This window comes from Pleurodeles waltl, chromosome 7 (genome assembly GCF_031143425.1).
Source record: "Pleurodeles waltl isolate 20211129_DDA chromosome 7, aPleWal1.hap1.20221129, whole genome shotgun sequence".
Lineage (NCBI taxonomy): Eukaryota > Metazoa > Chordata > Amphibia > Caudata > Salamandridae > Pleurodeles > Pleurodeles waltl.
Window position 1 is genome coordinate 666,501,565 of NC_090446.1, and position 15,171 is coordinate 666,516,735.

The window sequence follows — 15,171 nt, forward strand, 5'->3', positions numbered from 1 at the left end:
CGGGCATCAGAGCGATTTACACAAGAAACAGATGCAAGACATTTTTAGGCACAATATGATTACGTGATTTGATCAGTCTCACAGAATGTTGAGCTAAGGCCAGAATTCAAACCTGATCGCCCTTTTCCAAAAAGCTAGCAGCCCTAGCCACTTGGCCCCATCTCTATCCTTCATGGTCACAGTGTACTCTGATGACAACCTACACTTTCTGATCAACCAAGAGAAATCGTTAAGAGTTCATAAATTAACTTGAAGTCCCTTGATTCATACCGGGCTTTCACATAAGTGTGGCTAAATATGAGGCACTCATGTCTATGGAAGGGGTGGGGGTGACTACTGAAGGGCTAACAAGTCGATATTCTCATTCACTGGTCTACATCTGGCGTGCATTACCTGGGCATAAGACTGAACCCCAAATTACAAATATGCACTGTGGAGAGTACTGTGACCCTGTTCCGGATTGTCAAAGGAAATTTGGCATCTTGCTGCTGGCATTTGTCTCCCTTAACGAAAATCCTTCAAACATTGACATCTACAAGGCATGTGGTCTCCAAGCTTTACCACTTACATAAATTGCACTAACCAGAATACAAAGCAACTATCCCTTTCAGCTACAATGGGAAGCAGAGTTAGGATTTGTTTTGAAAGGAGTACTTAATTTGTAAAATAATGAATGCCGGGCCAAAGGTTTTGCTCAGAGGCCCACAACCTATGCTACCAAATGTAGGTTGTGCAAATACAAAGGCTGTATAGTTTCAAACCCATCTCATGCCTCTTTCTTCTATCAACAGACACTTCTTGTCCCTGTATCTGACTCTTGCTAGTTCTTTTCCAACCCAGATTTTTCACTTTGTCACTTCCTCCCTTTTTCTTTTCCTCCTTCTTTCGTCATGTGTTGTTCTAGCTCTGGCTCGAAGTATGACGAGGAAAAGTAAGTGCTGGCCTTCACAAATAGGTACAGATGGGCCCCACCTCCTACCACCTGCTCAAATTAAGCACTACTTGGATACAAGGAGCAAATACCTTTGCTATATACGCCTCTAATTTGAGCTAAAGTATAACATGTTTCTCCCACACAGAAATCCTCGCAAAGGTCTGCCAACACAGAACAACTCAAAGCTGATTTACAATATTTAGATATGTAAACTTTAGTGAATGTAACAAAAGAAAGTACATTGTGCATTGAAGTCACAGTTAAATATGTATTAGTTTAAGCTGTTTCTTTTTCCTTTGGTTAATTCACCATATCCGTCCCTTCATCCCGAGCTCTTTTATTTAATCATTTCCATTACATCATTTGTCTTATGCCTGCTGTGATCATATCGCTTACACACATTTCCAGAATCTCTTGCCTCTGGGGACAGAAGGGATTTGTAATGTAGTCTCTGTGCACTTTAGAGCAAATTCCAGCAAGGCACATGATTCAATGTTAATTTATTTAGAGATGGTAGAAGCTCCCTGTCTCTGGACCTAATAGCTGTGTTCCTGTCTACAGACTACAGAGGCAGCATGGACCTTTCAATTCCTCCTGACCATATCACCCCTACTGGGGTAACAATATATAGTAGTGATGTTATGAGATCAAGAGTAAGGTGGTCAGGACCAAATAACAAACTAACACTAAAAGGCAAAGTAACAAAAGGCAAGTTGCATCTATCTCCTGGGTTGAACTGACCTATACGGCAATTAGGTCGTGCCTGAAGGGCTGCTCTGACAGGTCAGAGTGTGGGCCCCTATTTTGGCTGTTTGAAGCCTCTTTTATGGTTTGATGTGGTGTTTTTTACAGCTGATTACGCTGATGTTGAAACAAACATTGCCTGTGACAAGCACAAATCCATGTAATCTTCCCTACCTTGCAAAACACTTACACAGCCTATCATTACAAGTTCAAAACTGCACTGTTGGACCTCGCCCTTTTTGCAGGGCTTACCCCAGATTTTTGCCTTCTGTTGCTAAACCCGTTTTTATTGGCAATAGGACTTTGTGCTCCTTTTACCAGGTAACCAGCAGTAAGGTGTGTGTGCTCTCTCCCTAAAACATGGTACAAGTTGCATGTACCTGATTGGTAAACTTAATTTACTTGTAGGTACCTAGTAAATGGTACTACATATATTTAGGGCCTGTAAATTAAAATGTTACTATTGGGTGGCAGCACTCACTATGCCACCCACTAATGTAGCCTTTTAATACATGTCTCCGGGCCGTCACTGCAGCTTGTAGTGCAGTATTGAACTGCAATTGTAAACCCATAAAATAAATCTTTTTGCCAGGCTTATTCCTTCTTTTTAGGTCAAACATGCGAGCGCTTACGACCTGTTGTGATCTATTCTGTTGGCTTGAACTACACCCATGTCACTTACAACACTTTCATTCGTTTGTGGGCTTGCCTTTTAAAATTCCCTTGGTTTCATTTGTCAAAGGCATACAAATGTCATGCCTTTTTCGGTGTTCAGCCATCCTTGAGAGCACCTGCCAACTACTATTAACATACGCAGTGTCTGTGTTTTACACATGGTTTCTGTACTACTTTTTTTTTTTTAGGTCGCGCTTCTCTCTTGTCTCTCCACTTTGTGCTTCATGCCACTTTCAAGTGGCAATGTGTCCCTCTCTGCTAGATCGGTCCTGCTGGTTTAATCATCCCCTTTGGTAAATAGCTCAGCAGTGTTGCTCGCTGTGGTGAAATGCAGCTGGAACAATAATGGCAACATTGAACCCCCGCGTTGCTTGCTATTTTGTGGGTCCTCCTTTGCTGAGAGGAGGCCTCGCTGGCCACGTGTTTACATTAGGAAACAAATGCGGGTAGGGGTTGGCGCCTCCTGTCACAGCCCACCTCTGTACAGCTGACCCTGGCAAAACCCTTTCTCACTTCTGGATATATTTACTACACTCCAGATGTACGCCGGCTACAGCGTGGCTGCCGAGGCTGCAGAGCTGGCATCCTCGGGACCTTCAATCTGTGACGTAGAACGCTAAGGATGCTAATGCTTCCCAGTCAGACGTTGTGATTTATGCAGCCCCATGTTTGACAGAGTGCTCTATCAAATCGGTTTCCAACGAGAGTGTTTAATTCTTCTTTGCTGAAAACGAAAAAGGTTCCCTGGGTGTGTCATCCAACAAAGTGGCCCTGTTTCGTTGCCCCCGAGACCATCATTTAGTGGGTCCGGCCCTCATGTTTTTTTAGAGGATGGTCACTTTACTTTCCAACCCGGAACCTTCAATACTGTTCATCCTGTCCAGTTCAGTCTTTTTGTTGCAGTACCCTCGCGGTGATAGGGACTGATTGAGCACTATAGGCCTATGATATTGAATGAGGCTTAACTAGGTGTTCTCTGCAGTAGGACTGAATGCAGTGTTTGACACCGAAATACCAGCAGAGCATGCGCACCAAAGTGACTACCTAAAATAATGGAATACAACATGTTTTTAGGCACTCACAATTTCTATAAACAATTCAACCAAAGCCCAGGTGACGGGAGCTCATTTTTAGGTCGAGTGCCCAAGCACTTCTGACCTGTTGTGATCTATTCTGTGGGCTTTAACCAAATCCTTCACTTTTATTTGTGTGTGGGCTTGCCTTTTACAATTCCTTTGATTTCATTTGTCAAAGACATGCATATGTCATGCCTTTTCCTGTGTTTAGCCCTCCTCTAGAGCACTGGCCAACTACTATTAACATACACAGAGTCCGTTTTTTACCCATGGTTTCTGGACTACTATGTTTTTCTACTCTTGTCTCTCCCCTTCGCGCTCCATGCCACAACCAAATATTGCACAGGGCAAACTTAATCAGCATTATTGGAGTGCTTTGCATGACTACCAGTTACTTCTTATTGTTGGTTTTATTTTTCCTTCGCGCTCGTAGCAGCCATGGCACTTACAAGTTTTACACAGTGCAATAGGCAGTATTGGAGCGATTTGCAGAACTATCAGTTACTTGTCATTATTTATTTTATTTTTCCTTTGCGGTCATGGCGACCATGGTGCTTTCAAGTTTTACACAGCACAATGGGTAATATTGGAGCGTTTTGCATCACTAACAGTTACTTCTCATTGTTTGTTATGATTTTCCTTTGCACTTATAGTGGCCATGGTGCTTTCAAGTTTTACACAGCACAATAGGCAGTATTGGAGCACTTTGCATGACTACCATATTGTTTATTAGTTACCTTACATCACAGTTATGGAGAGGACACTGCATCCTGTTCACGCACAGCTTACAAAATGGCAGCACAAAGCTTCTTTAACTATACTTAAGCACTTTAATTTTCTTCATCATTGTAGAAAGCTGTGATACCCTATCCTTGACAATGCTTGTTTCACTGTTTCTCATTAAAAGTTCGCTCTTGTCATGCATAGCCTTGCAGAGCTGCTTGCTTAGTGGAGGTATGTGTCAGGAAAGGACTAAGGGCCAGATGTATCAAAGGGTTTTACCCATTCTGTGTCTATGGGAAAATGCGTTGGTACATATGGCCCTAAATTATGAGGCAAGGATAACCAATTTATGTGGCAAAAAATGTCCACTTGTCCATTTACAGCGCCAATAGCTCTAACTCTCACAAATGTGATACCTATGGCATTGCGAATGCTTGTTTAATATGCATGTCACCCCTAAGGTAGGTTCTAGGGGTTCATAGGGCTCAGTAGACTGTTCTTAAAAAGTGGGAAATGTGTGCTTAAGTTTTACAGGTCCTGGCAGTGAAAAACACCTAAAGACTTTGTTCACTGTTGTAAGGCCTATCTCTCCTATTGAGTAAAACTTGGTTCCTTTTACATTTATTAAGTGGTAACTTTGGTTTATGAACAGTTTGCGATATGCTGTTTACACTCAAAAAATTGTAATTTAAACTCCTCTTCAATTGTAAGTCAGATTTTAAGTCACAATTTTGACGAATGCGACACTTTTAGAAAGTTGTAATTTTCTTGTCTTCACCATTTGCGCCTTCTGCCCGTATCCTGAATCATAAGACTGTAAATGGCTCTGCTGTTGTGGTTTATGTATTATTTTTGGACAGTAACACTGGCTTAGGTGTGAACAGGATGGACCATCCTGGCAGGATGACTGAGAGAGGCTGTACCCAGCCTGCCTTTACTCTTCAAGGGGCTTTGCCTCGTGCACGCACAGAGGAACCTGACAATAGAACTGTCCTATCTTTTGTCACCCCCAATAGTTTAGTGCCTTGACAGGGAAAGAGAAGAAATGTGTAAATCCAGATGTGGGGGTAGAACAGGGAGTTTCCCTGCACAAAGCTGGCACAGATATATATATTGGTCCTCTACAGTCACTCTTCGGAAACTCCTGGAATGGTGAAAGTTACAGAAGAAGGACTGCTGTGCTGCCAGAGGGCTCCCCCGCTGCTGAGGACAGTCTTGCTGTTTGAGAAGGAAGACATGACCTGCTCACCTTAATTCCAGGCTCCCAGGCTAACTTAGAGTGACTCCAAGGCTAGGTTGGGTGACCTCCCTGATCCCAAAGAGCTGCCACCCAATCACCTGTACCCTTAACTGGCATAAGAGTGTACTCCTCTGCAAGAACAAGTGAAAATCCTGAGGTTTGGGCTCCTTGTGAAAGCGGATTGGTGTGCTTGTGCCAGGAGTCTGCAGACAGGGACATCTGCCAACATGAAGCTCTTGTGGAGACCTGCTGTTTGCACTACGCAATCCCCAGCGACGACTGGCAAATCAAGATGTACACCTTGTGCTACCGCAACAACTGCCCACAGTGAGTGCATATCTCCAGCAACATCTGACCATGACTCCCGACCAGCTCTTTGTGCTACAGTGACAACAGGCCACAATATCAGGCCTGCACTTTGCACTACAATGACAACAATCTGCATCGCTCTTTCACCTTCTCATGGCCTCCTCCATTGCAAATGGAACTCTTCACGCCAAATTCAGAATATAACTTTTCAATGGGACTAACCAGGTCCCTGTATCTAACCTGCCCTCCATCGTGGTCAGTCTGAACTTATGATTTTTTGCCAGTCTAGTTCAATCATATGACAGTGAATGGCGCTGTATGCTTTTAGGCAATATATTCACCAAAATAAATATAAAAATATAAAATCTCTGGTTACACTGATTGTAATTTTGTGGTCCTGGTATCATTTTATTTAATAGAATTTAGTCTTTTTTTTTCAAAATTGGTTTGAGATCTTGCTTGCATTGAGTTTCGCTTTATTACTGTTTGTGTGCTGTAGAAATACTTTACACATTGTCCCTCATTACAACATTGGCGGTAAAAGCTGCTTACTGCCATGCAGAAGACCGCCAACACACCGCCGCGGCCATGGAATTCTGCCATGGCCATTATGACCCAAAGCCCGGAATCTGCCAAAATATAGACACCCACACAAGTCCGCCACACCAAAGGTCAGTGATAAACTGGCGATAAGAAATCCTCCACCGTCACACCAACAGGAATACGCCCACACTATCACGATCCACGAATCCACGTGGCGGTCTTTCATCCGCGGTATTCCATTGGCGGTACACACCGCCGCGCTCAAAATACACACACACTTTCAAAACACATCCACATTGGACAATTCGAAATACACACACCAGATACGCAGACACACACCACTCCCACACACCCAATACAATATAAAACACACACCCACAAACCCCTACGACAACAATTGCGACTGAAGGTCACAGAGAGACACCACCATCTAGAAACGAGCAGCTACAGGCACTCAACACCATCACTCACACAACATCCACGCACCTCACACAACACACACAAACACATCCCCTCACACATCACAACCCACACCACCTCACACATCACCCACACCACCCCATGGCACTGCAAAGACACCCAGGTTTTCTGAGGAGGATCTCAGGGTCATGATGGAGGAAATCATCCGGATAGAGTCACAGCTATTCGGATCACAGGTGCCGCACACCTCCATAGCTAGGAAGATGGAGCTATGGTGAAGAATCATGGACAGGGTCAAAGCAGTGGGACAGCACCCAAGAAATAGGGATGACATCAGGAAGAGGTGGAACGACCTACGGGGGAAGGTGCGTTCTGTGGTCTCAAGACACCACATTGCGGTACAGAGGACTGGCGCTGGACCCCCATCTCCTCCCCCACAACTAACAACATGGGAGGAGCAAGTCTTGGCTATTCTGCATCCTGAGGGCCTCACAGGAGTAGCTGGAGGAATGGACTCTGGTAAGTCAAATCTTTACTACTATATCCCCCACCCTACCTACATGCCAACACATACCCCCACCCTCGCCCTCACCCCCATCACTCCTACTCCTCACACATGTCCCAATATCACAAACCACCCATCCCAACACCAAGCCCTGCATGCAACACCAAAGCATGGACACCCATCACCAAAGCATGGCCACTGCATATACCCATGCACCCCCCTAACCCATCATCACACAAGGTCCTACACAGGAATGCAAGCACTGGGGTGCACGGTCACCCACCCATTGCACACCATGGCACACACAGATGCAATAATCATGCTTTTACACCCCTGCAGGTCCCCTACCCAACGTCACCGGACAGGAGGGTCCAGACATGTCCAATCCACCCACAGAAGAGGCCCACAGTGATGACAGCAGCTCTGTCCAACTGGATCTAGATGACCAGCCCATCTGGGACCTCGGGACAGTCGGTCCCCCTCACACTGGCACAAGCCACTACAGAGCTACCCCCCTCTGGAAACACCAGCACAGCACTCACCCAGCGGGCCCATACCTCTGTCCCCAGGACACGTCAATCAGCAGTGTGTCCACCACTACAGGGAACCCAGGCTAACCCACCACCCCAACAACAACAGGGACCTGGGGGCAGTGGCAGTGGGCACAAGGTTCAGGGGACAGAGGCCCAGGAACACAGGGGAACTGGGAGGGCTGCTGGTTTGACAGGGGGAGGACAGGCCCAGGAAACCCACTCTCTACGAGGCCCCCTCCAACATCATGGGAGCCCACCACCATTCCCAGGAGACGATGGCAACGGTACTGGCCAAGTTTCAGGAGACCCAGCGGCTGCAGGAGAAACAGTATTTGGGGTTCAGGGAGGAACTCAAATCCATCAGTTCCACCCTGGGCACCATTGTAGGGGCTCTGAAGGAACTCGTCAACACCAGGAGGGACACTGTGGCACAACAAGGGGCCCCTGACACTAGCCTGGACGATGAACTGCCCACCACCTCCGCCAGCGCTAGTGGACAGGAGGCTAGATGTAGCAGGCAGTGTTGTCTTCCTACCTGTGTCTCACTGGAAGTATTGCAGGATCACCGTGTTCCTGTTGTCGATGTCCTCTTCTTCTGCTTCCTCGTCTTCACTGTCCACTGGGTCCACAGCAGCCACAAGACCTCCATCTGGACCATCCTCCTGCAGAAAAGGCACCTGTTGTCGCAAAGCCAAGTTGTGAAGCATACAGCAGGCCACAATGATCTGGCACACCTTCTTTGGTGAGTAGAATAGGGAACCACCTCTCATATGGAGGCACCAGAACCTGGCCTTCAGGAGGCCAAAGATCCGCTCTATAATCCTCCTAGTTCGTCTATGGGCCTCATTGTAGCATTCCTCTTCCCTTGTCCTGGGATTCCTCACTGGGGCCAGTAGCCATGACAGGTTGGGGTAACCAGAGTCACCTGCAAATGGCGAGGAACAACTGTTAGACACACACTGACTCATGGGGACATCCACAGACCGAGACAAATATTCCCACTGATTTAGGTCCAGGTGCTCACCTAATAGCCACACCCGGTGCCTCTGTAGTTGCCCCATCACATAAGGGATACTGCTACTCCGCAGGATGTAAGCGTCATGCACTGAGCCAGGGAATTTGCATTAACATGGGAGATGTACCGGTCTGCCAAACACACCATCTGCACATTCATGGAATGGTAACTCTTCCGGTTTCTGTACACCTGTTCACTCCTGCGGGCGGGGCACCAAGGCCACATGTGTCCCATCAATGGCACCTATGCGGTTGGGGATATGTCCCAGGGCATAGAAGTCACCTTTCACTGTAGGCAAATCCTCCGCCTGAGGGAAAATGATGTAGCTCCGCATGTGTTTCAGCAGGGCAGACAACACTCTGGACAACATGTTGGAAAACATAGGCTGAGACATCCCTCATGCTATGGCCGCTGTTGTTTGAAAAGACCCACTTGCTAGGAAATGGAGTACTGACAGCACCTGCACTTGAGGGGGGATTACTGTGGAATGGCGGATAGCTGACATCAGGTCTGGCTCCAACTGGGCACACAGTTCCAGGATTGTGGCACAATCAAGCCTGTATGTGATGATCACAAGTCTTTCCTCCATTGTCCATAGGTCCACCAGCGGTCTGTACACCAGAGGATGCCACCATCTCCTCACATGCCACAGTGGACGGAGCCTATGGAGGAGAACAGCGAGCACAGAGTCAACCAACTCTGAGGTACGTAAACACTGCTTACTCTGAAAATATTCATAACTCGAAATTTGCCAGTATGAGTGTTTAGCCAAGGCCTAGGTATGTGTGACGCAGTCAAAAATAAAGCCATGTCGGCCCCTGAAATGGTGGCTGCCTGACCTATAAGGTGGGACAAGGGGATATGAGGTAACTTCGCTGGCGTATTACACCTTCGCGGTAGGCGGTCGAAGACCGCGGCGCAATTCTGCATTGGTTAACATTGGACCCTATGAATCCCAGGAGCCAATGATGATTCTATCTGTTCAATCACTCGATACCTGATCTTCGACAGGAGAGGACCTACACTGCAAGTGCTGCTGTGACCTCAGTCTGAAAGAGACAATGGCTCGTGTGTCTGGGGAAAGGGCCCCTGCTTCAGCATGGAGGAGTTGGAGAAACTCGTGGATGGGTCCTCCCCCAGTAAACGCTACTCTACGGTCCTCCAGACAAACAGGTAAGTACACTGTGAGCATGCTGTGGAGTGGGGTGGATGAAAGATAGGGGGGGTGAGAATGAGGCGTGCATGAAACGACGGTGAGTGCATGTGCGTCATGGGAAGGGTAGAGATGCGGGCCAATGACTGTGATGGTGCAGTTGGTAATTACTTCTCTTTTTCCCCCTGTACAATTCCTGTAGGTCGGCGCCCACCAGAAGAAGGACATCTGGCGTGCCATCGCCAAGGAAGTCCGGACCCTGAGGGTCTACCACAGACGGAGCACCCACTGCCGGAAAAGATGGGAGGACATTAGCCGCTGGAGCAAGAAGATGGCAGAGGCCCAGCTGGGGACGGCCTCCCAACGTGGGAGGGGTGCCCGTCGCACCATGACCCCCCCGATGTTCAGGATCCTGGCAGTGGCGTACCTGGAGTTGGATGGGTGCTTGAGGGCATCACAGCAGCAACAAGAGGGTGAGTACACACTCATTCTGCTGATTCAGCACGCATTGTAGGTGTCTGGGTGGGGGAGGTGGGCTGTGTGATACCCTAGACCAAGGCGAGATTGCTGGTTAAGTTCCCTTCTTCAGGCAGGCCCTGTGGCACCCCACCCCACCTGTGTACAGTGCCAACTACACCTAGTCAGGCTCCTGTGACATCCATGTGTGCAAAAATCAGCCATAGCCTTGTAAGCCATGTCTCAGGGATTGAATAGTGGACCCCAAGTGCGCAGCGTAGTGCAGGGGGCTTCTGTGTCTGTCTTGTCCGGCAACGGTAGTGGTATTGCATGCACTGAACATGATTTCTTCTGTCTTCCCCCCCCCTTTTTGTGGTCTCCCTGTACTTGTGTGCATTAGCATCATCAGGCGGAGGAGCAGTGGCACCGGAGCAGGAGGGAGCTGCATCCCACAGGGCCTTGTAGGGCAATACTACGGACTCCGAATTCACCAGTGGGATGGAGGGCGAGGGGAGCTCCACGGCGAGGACAGGAGCTGACACCAGCGAGACGGACTCCTCCTCTGATGGGAGCTCCCTTGCGGTGGCGGCCCCATCTGTGCCCCCGCATCAACAGGTACAGCCGCCACCCCCCTACCAGCACCACCCTCCCAGCAGCCCCTCAGCCTTTGCCCTGTGCCCGCTCACCCAGGAGGGTATGCATCACCTTCGCCCCAGGCACCTCTGCCCCTGCTCCTTTCACCCCTGCTGCCCTCAGTGAGGAGGCCATTGACCTCCTCAGGTCCCTCACTGTTGGGCAGTCTACCATTTTGAATGCCATCCAGGGTGTTGAGAGGCAGATGCAACAAACCAATGCATACCTGGAGGGCATTCACTCTGGTCAGGCAGCCCTTCAGCGAGCTTTTCAGACTCTGGCCTCAGCACTGATGGCAGCCATTGTCCCTGTCTCTAGCCTCCCCCCTCCAACTTCCTCCACCCAGACCCACACCCCTGTACCTCAGCCTATTCAAAGCACACCATCAGACCCGCATGCACACACCTCAACACACAAGGGAAGCTCACATAAGCACCACACATCCCACACTCACTCACGCAAGCATCACACACATGCAGACACACCAACATCCACTGCCTCCACTGTGTCCCCCTCCTCCTCGTCTCCTTCCCTGTCTCGTCTCCACTCACACCTGCATGCACTACATCCTCAGCCACTACGTCCATCACCACCACACCCACCACCACACCCCGCTCACATGCAGTCACCACCCCACTACCATTCACACATCCCCTGTGTCCTCTCCCAGTGTGTCTGTGAGGCCACCTCCCAAGGTACACAAACGCAGCCACACACCCACCCAACAGCCATCCACCTCACGACAGCCTCCAGCCCATGCACCTTCACCCAAAGTCACCAAACGTACACCTCCTACAACCACAACATCTTCCTCCACTCCCAAACCCCCTCCAGTGAACCATCCCAGTGTTCCTAAGAAACTTTTCCTGGCCAGCCTTGACCTCTTTCCCTCACCTCCTCCACCCCGTCAGTCTCCTAGGGCCCGACTCTCCAGGTCCCAACCTAGCACCTCAGCCACAACATCGGCGGTACCAGTGGTGTTAATAGTCACCAGATTATGGAGTGCACCAGGCAGCAGGGCAGGCAGTGTGGCAAGGAGCCACAGCACGGACAGTCCCCCACCTGTCGAGCATAAAAAGTGGGCCAGTGCCTGGCGGGAGAGGGGAAAGAAACCAGCCACCAAAGCCGCTCCCAGGGGTACAGTTGGGAGTGTGGAGACAGCTGCAACACCATCCAAGGTGGGGAAGGGGCACAGTAAAATTTGGCAAGTCTGGGAAGATCAACACGGCGGACAAGACCACCAGCAGCCACACTGCCCAGGAGAAGACCGCCAGCAGCAGCCCCGCTGACCAGGAGGCAACTGCCAGCAGCCACACTGCCTCAGACAGGACCGTTAGCAGCAGCCCGCTGCCCAGGAGGTGACCTCCAGCAGCCCTGCTGCCACAGACAGGACCGCCAGCAGCAGCCCCACTGCCCAGGAGGGGACCACCAGCAGCCCTGCTGCCACAGACAAGACCACCAGCAGCAGCCCCGCTGCTCAGGAGGCGACCGCCAGCAGCCCCACTGCCACAGATAGGACCGGCAGCAGCAGCCCCGCTGCCCAGGAGGCGACCGCCAGCAGCCCCGCTGCCACGGACAGGACCTCTAGCAGCAGCCCCGCTGCCACAGACAGGACCACCAGCAGCCCCGCTGCCACAGACAGGACTGCCAGCAGCAGCCCCACTGCCACAGACAGGACCGCCAGCAGCTGAACTGCTGCCAAGGACACCGCCTCCACAAGCACCGCTGCCAGGGACACCGCCACCACAAGCACCGCTGCCGAGGACACCGCCGCCACAAGCACCGCTGAACAGGACAAGACAGCCACCAGCACCGCTGAACAGGACACCGCCGCCACAAGCACCGCTGAACAGGACACCACCGCCACCAGCACCACAGGCCAAAGAGCGCCAAAAGCTCTGACGCTACTGATGCCGACACGAGCAGGATGAAGCACTCTGGGCACAAAGCCCCCTCCAGAACCAGTGGAGAGATACATCCACTACCTCAGTCCTTGGGAGGATGAAGCACTCTGGGCACAAAGCCTCCTTCAGAACCAGTGGAGAGATACATCCACTACCTCAGTCCTTGGCAGGATGAAGCACTCTGGGCACAAGGCCCCCTCCAGAAACCAGTGGAGAATGTTATCCACTTGAGAGACTGTGGCTTTGCACTCTCCAGGATGCAGCAGTGGGCAACCCACCCACTGTAGAGACTTGTGAGACTGTGGCTTTACACTCCCAGGATTGAACAGTGGGCAAACCACCCACTGTAGAGACTTGTGAGACTGGGGCTTTGCACTCCCTGGGTTTGAACAGTGGACAACCCACCCACTGTAGAGACTTGTGAGACTGTGGCTTTGCACTCCCCAGGATAGAACTGTGGGCATGGAGCCCCCTTGTGGATCTGGCATTGTGCACTCAACCGGCTGAGGTGCCCACCCTTCCCTTCCCCCGGAGGTGCCTGTTTAATTTCTAACTGATGCCCCTGCAGTGTTCTCTCCGTCTTGTTTGGGTATTGAGTGTGGCCCTCGCCCATGCCTTTTGGACCCAGTGATCCAAGGACTATGATGGTGGAATCCCTTGGACTTGTGTTCTTGGTGTATATAATTGTATAGAGAATAAATGTATATATTTGTAAATATTTTTGATATATGTAATTGACTATATCACAATTATTCGACTAAGTTCCTTTTTTCCTTGCATTCTTCAAGGGGGGTTGGACGGGTGTAACATTGATGTATCTATATCTATTAGCGTGTGTGTTGTAGTGGGTGGGGGTGTTGTGTGTTGCGTGGAAGTGTCACTCTTTTTTCCCTCCCACCTCCCCTGTGTCGTAGGTGCAGTACTCACCGTTGTCTTTGCCGCCGGCGTTCGTGCTCCTGGTAGAGGAGCAGGAAGATAAAGGCTGGCAGAATCTGGTTCAATGGCGTCCTGGTTCCTCGTGGGGTGTGTAGAGGAGAGCGTTTTCCCTTCGAAGTCCTGTTTCCGCCTTGTTTTTGTTCGCATGAATCCGCCCCGGAAAAGGTGGCGGATTGGTGGGTTGTAATAGTGTGGGCGGTACATTGTCCTCCGCCTGTCTGTTGGCGGTTACTGCCATGGTGTTTGTTTGTACCGCCGTGGCGGTCGGAGTGTTAAAGTGGCTGTCGCCACGGTCGTAATTCCATTTTTTTTACCGCTGGCCTGTTGGCGGTATTACCGCCGCTTTAACACCGGCCACCAGGGTTGTAATGACCACCATTGTCTCTAAGCTAAGCCTGACTGTTTTGTGCAGAGCTACCAGAGAGTTAAGCACATGTTAATTTAGCAACTTTTGTGGTTCACCCTGTCCAGGACTGTGGATTTTGCCTAAGTAGGGCTTCCACCCAATTCAATTCATTACCTGATTTCTCATGTGCCCCAATTTGCAAGCATGGGCCACTTTTTTATGTATCTAAATCAGTAATGGGGGCCACTTTTATTTTAGTACCCTAGCATATTTTCTGCCCCAGTCTTACCTTGCCTCTCCCCAGGGTTTAATTTGTGCTGGTGACTGCACATGGAGGCCACCACCATTTATTTTTGGGGACTGGCACCTATTTTAATTCATTTAATATTTCCAGACAGCAATAAATGCAAAAAACATGCAGATTGGATCCGATAAAGACAGCAAAACTGTCACAAAGGGAGAAAGCAAGAACCTGCTTAAGTGAGATAAAGAGGCAAGGAGTGTCTAGAAGTGAATTAAGGAGGCATGAGGCGGTTATAAAATTACCAGAACCAATGTTTACTCACACCAACCTCTGACTTCTGAGCAGAGATTCGGCCACTGGCACACTTTTACAAGATAAGCATAATTTGTCCCTGTGGAAATAGAACATGAATGACTTTCTTTCTCTCCCAGAAATCAATCTTTAGTCCACTCCTAAAATGTTCCTTACTCAACAGGCTTCCAAGCAATCAGGTGTGTTTACAACCATTTTTTATGATTTATATCAGCCCAAAGACTGTTTTCTTATGTACATCTAAGCTCTTATGGTTCCTGCAAAATTGAGTGAACAGTTGGTAGACCAGAAATTACCAGCTACATCAACCTCAAATTGCTTCTTCCTTTCCAACTAAGCATTCACCATGGATCGAATGCATGTTTTTTTTTAACTTTCAGAATTTTTGTGCTTTCTACTGAAACGTAGTTCCCTCTGATTTCCTACATCATGTCAATTTCTCCTACTTTAGGGAGTAACAGTTTCATTAC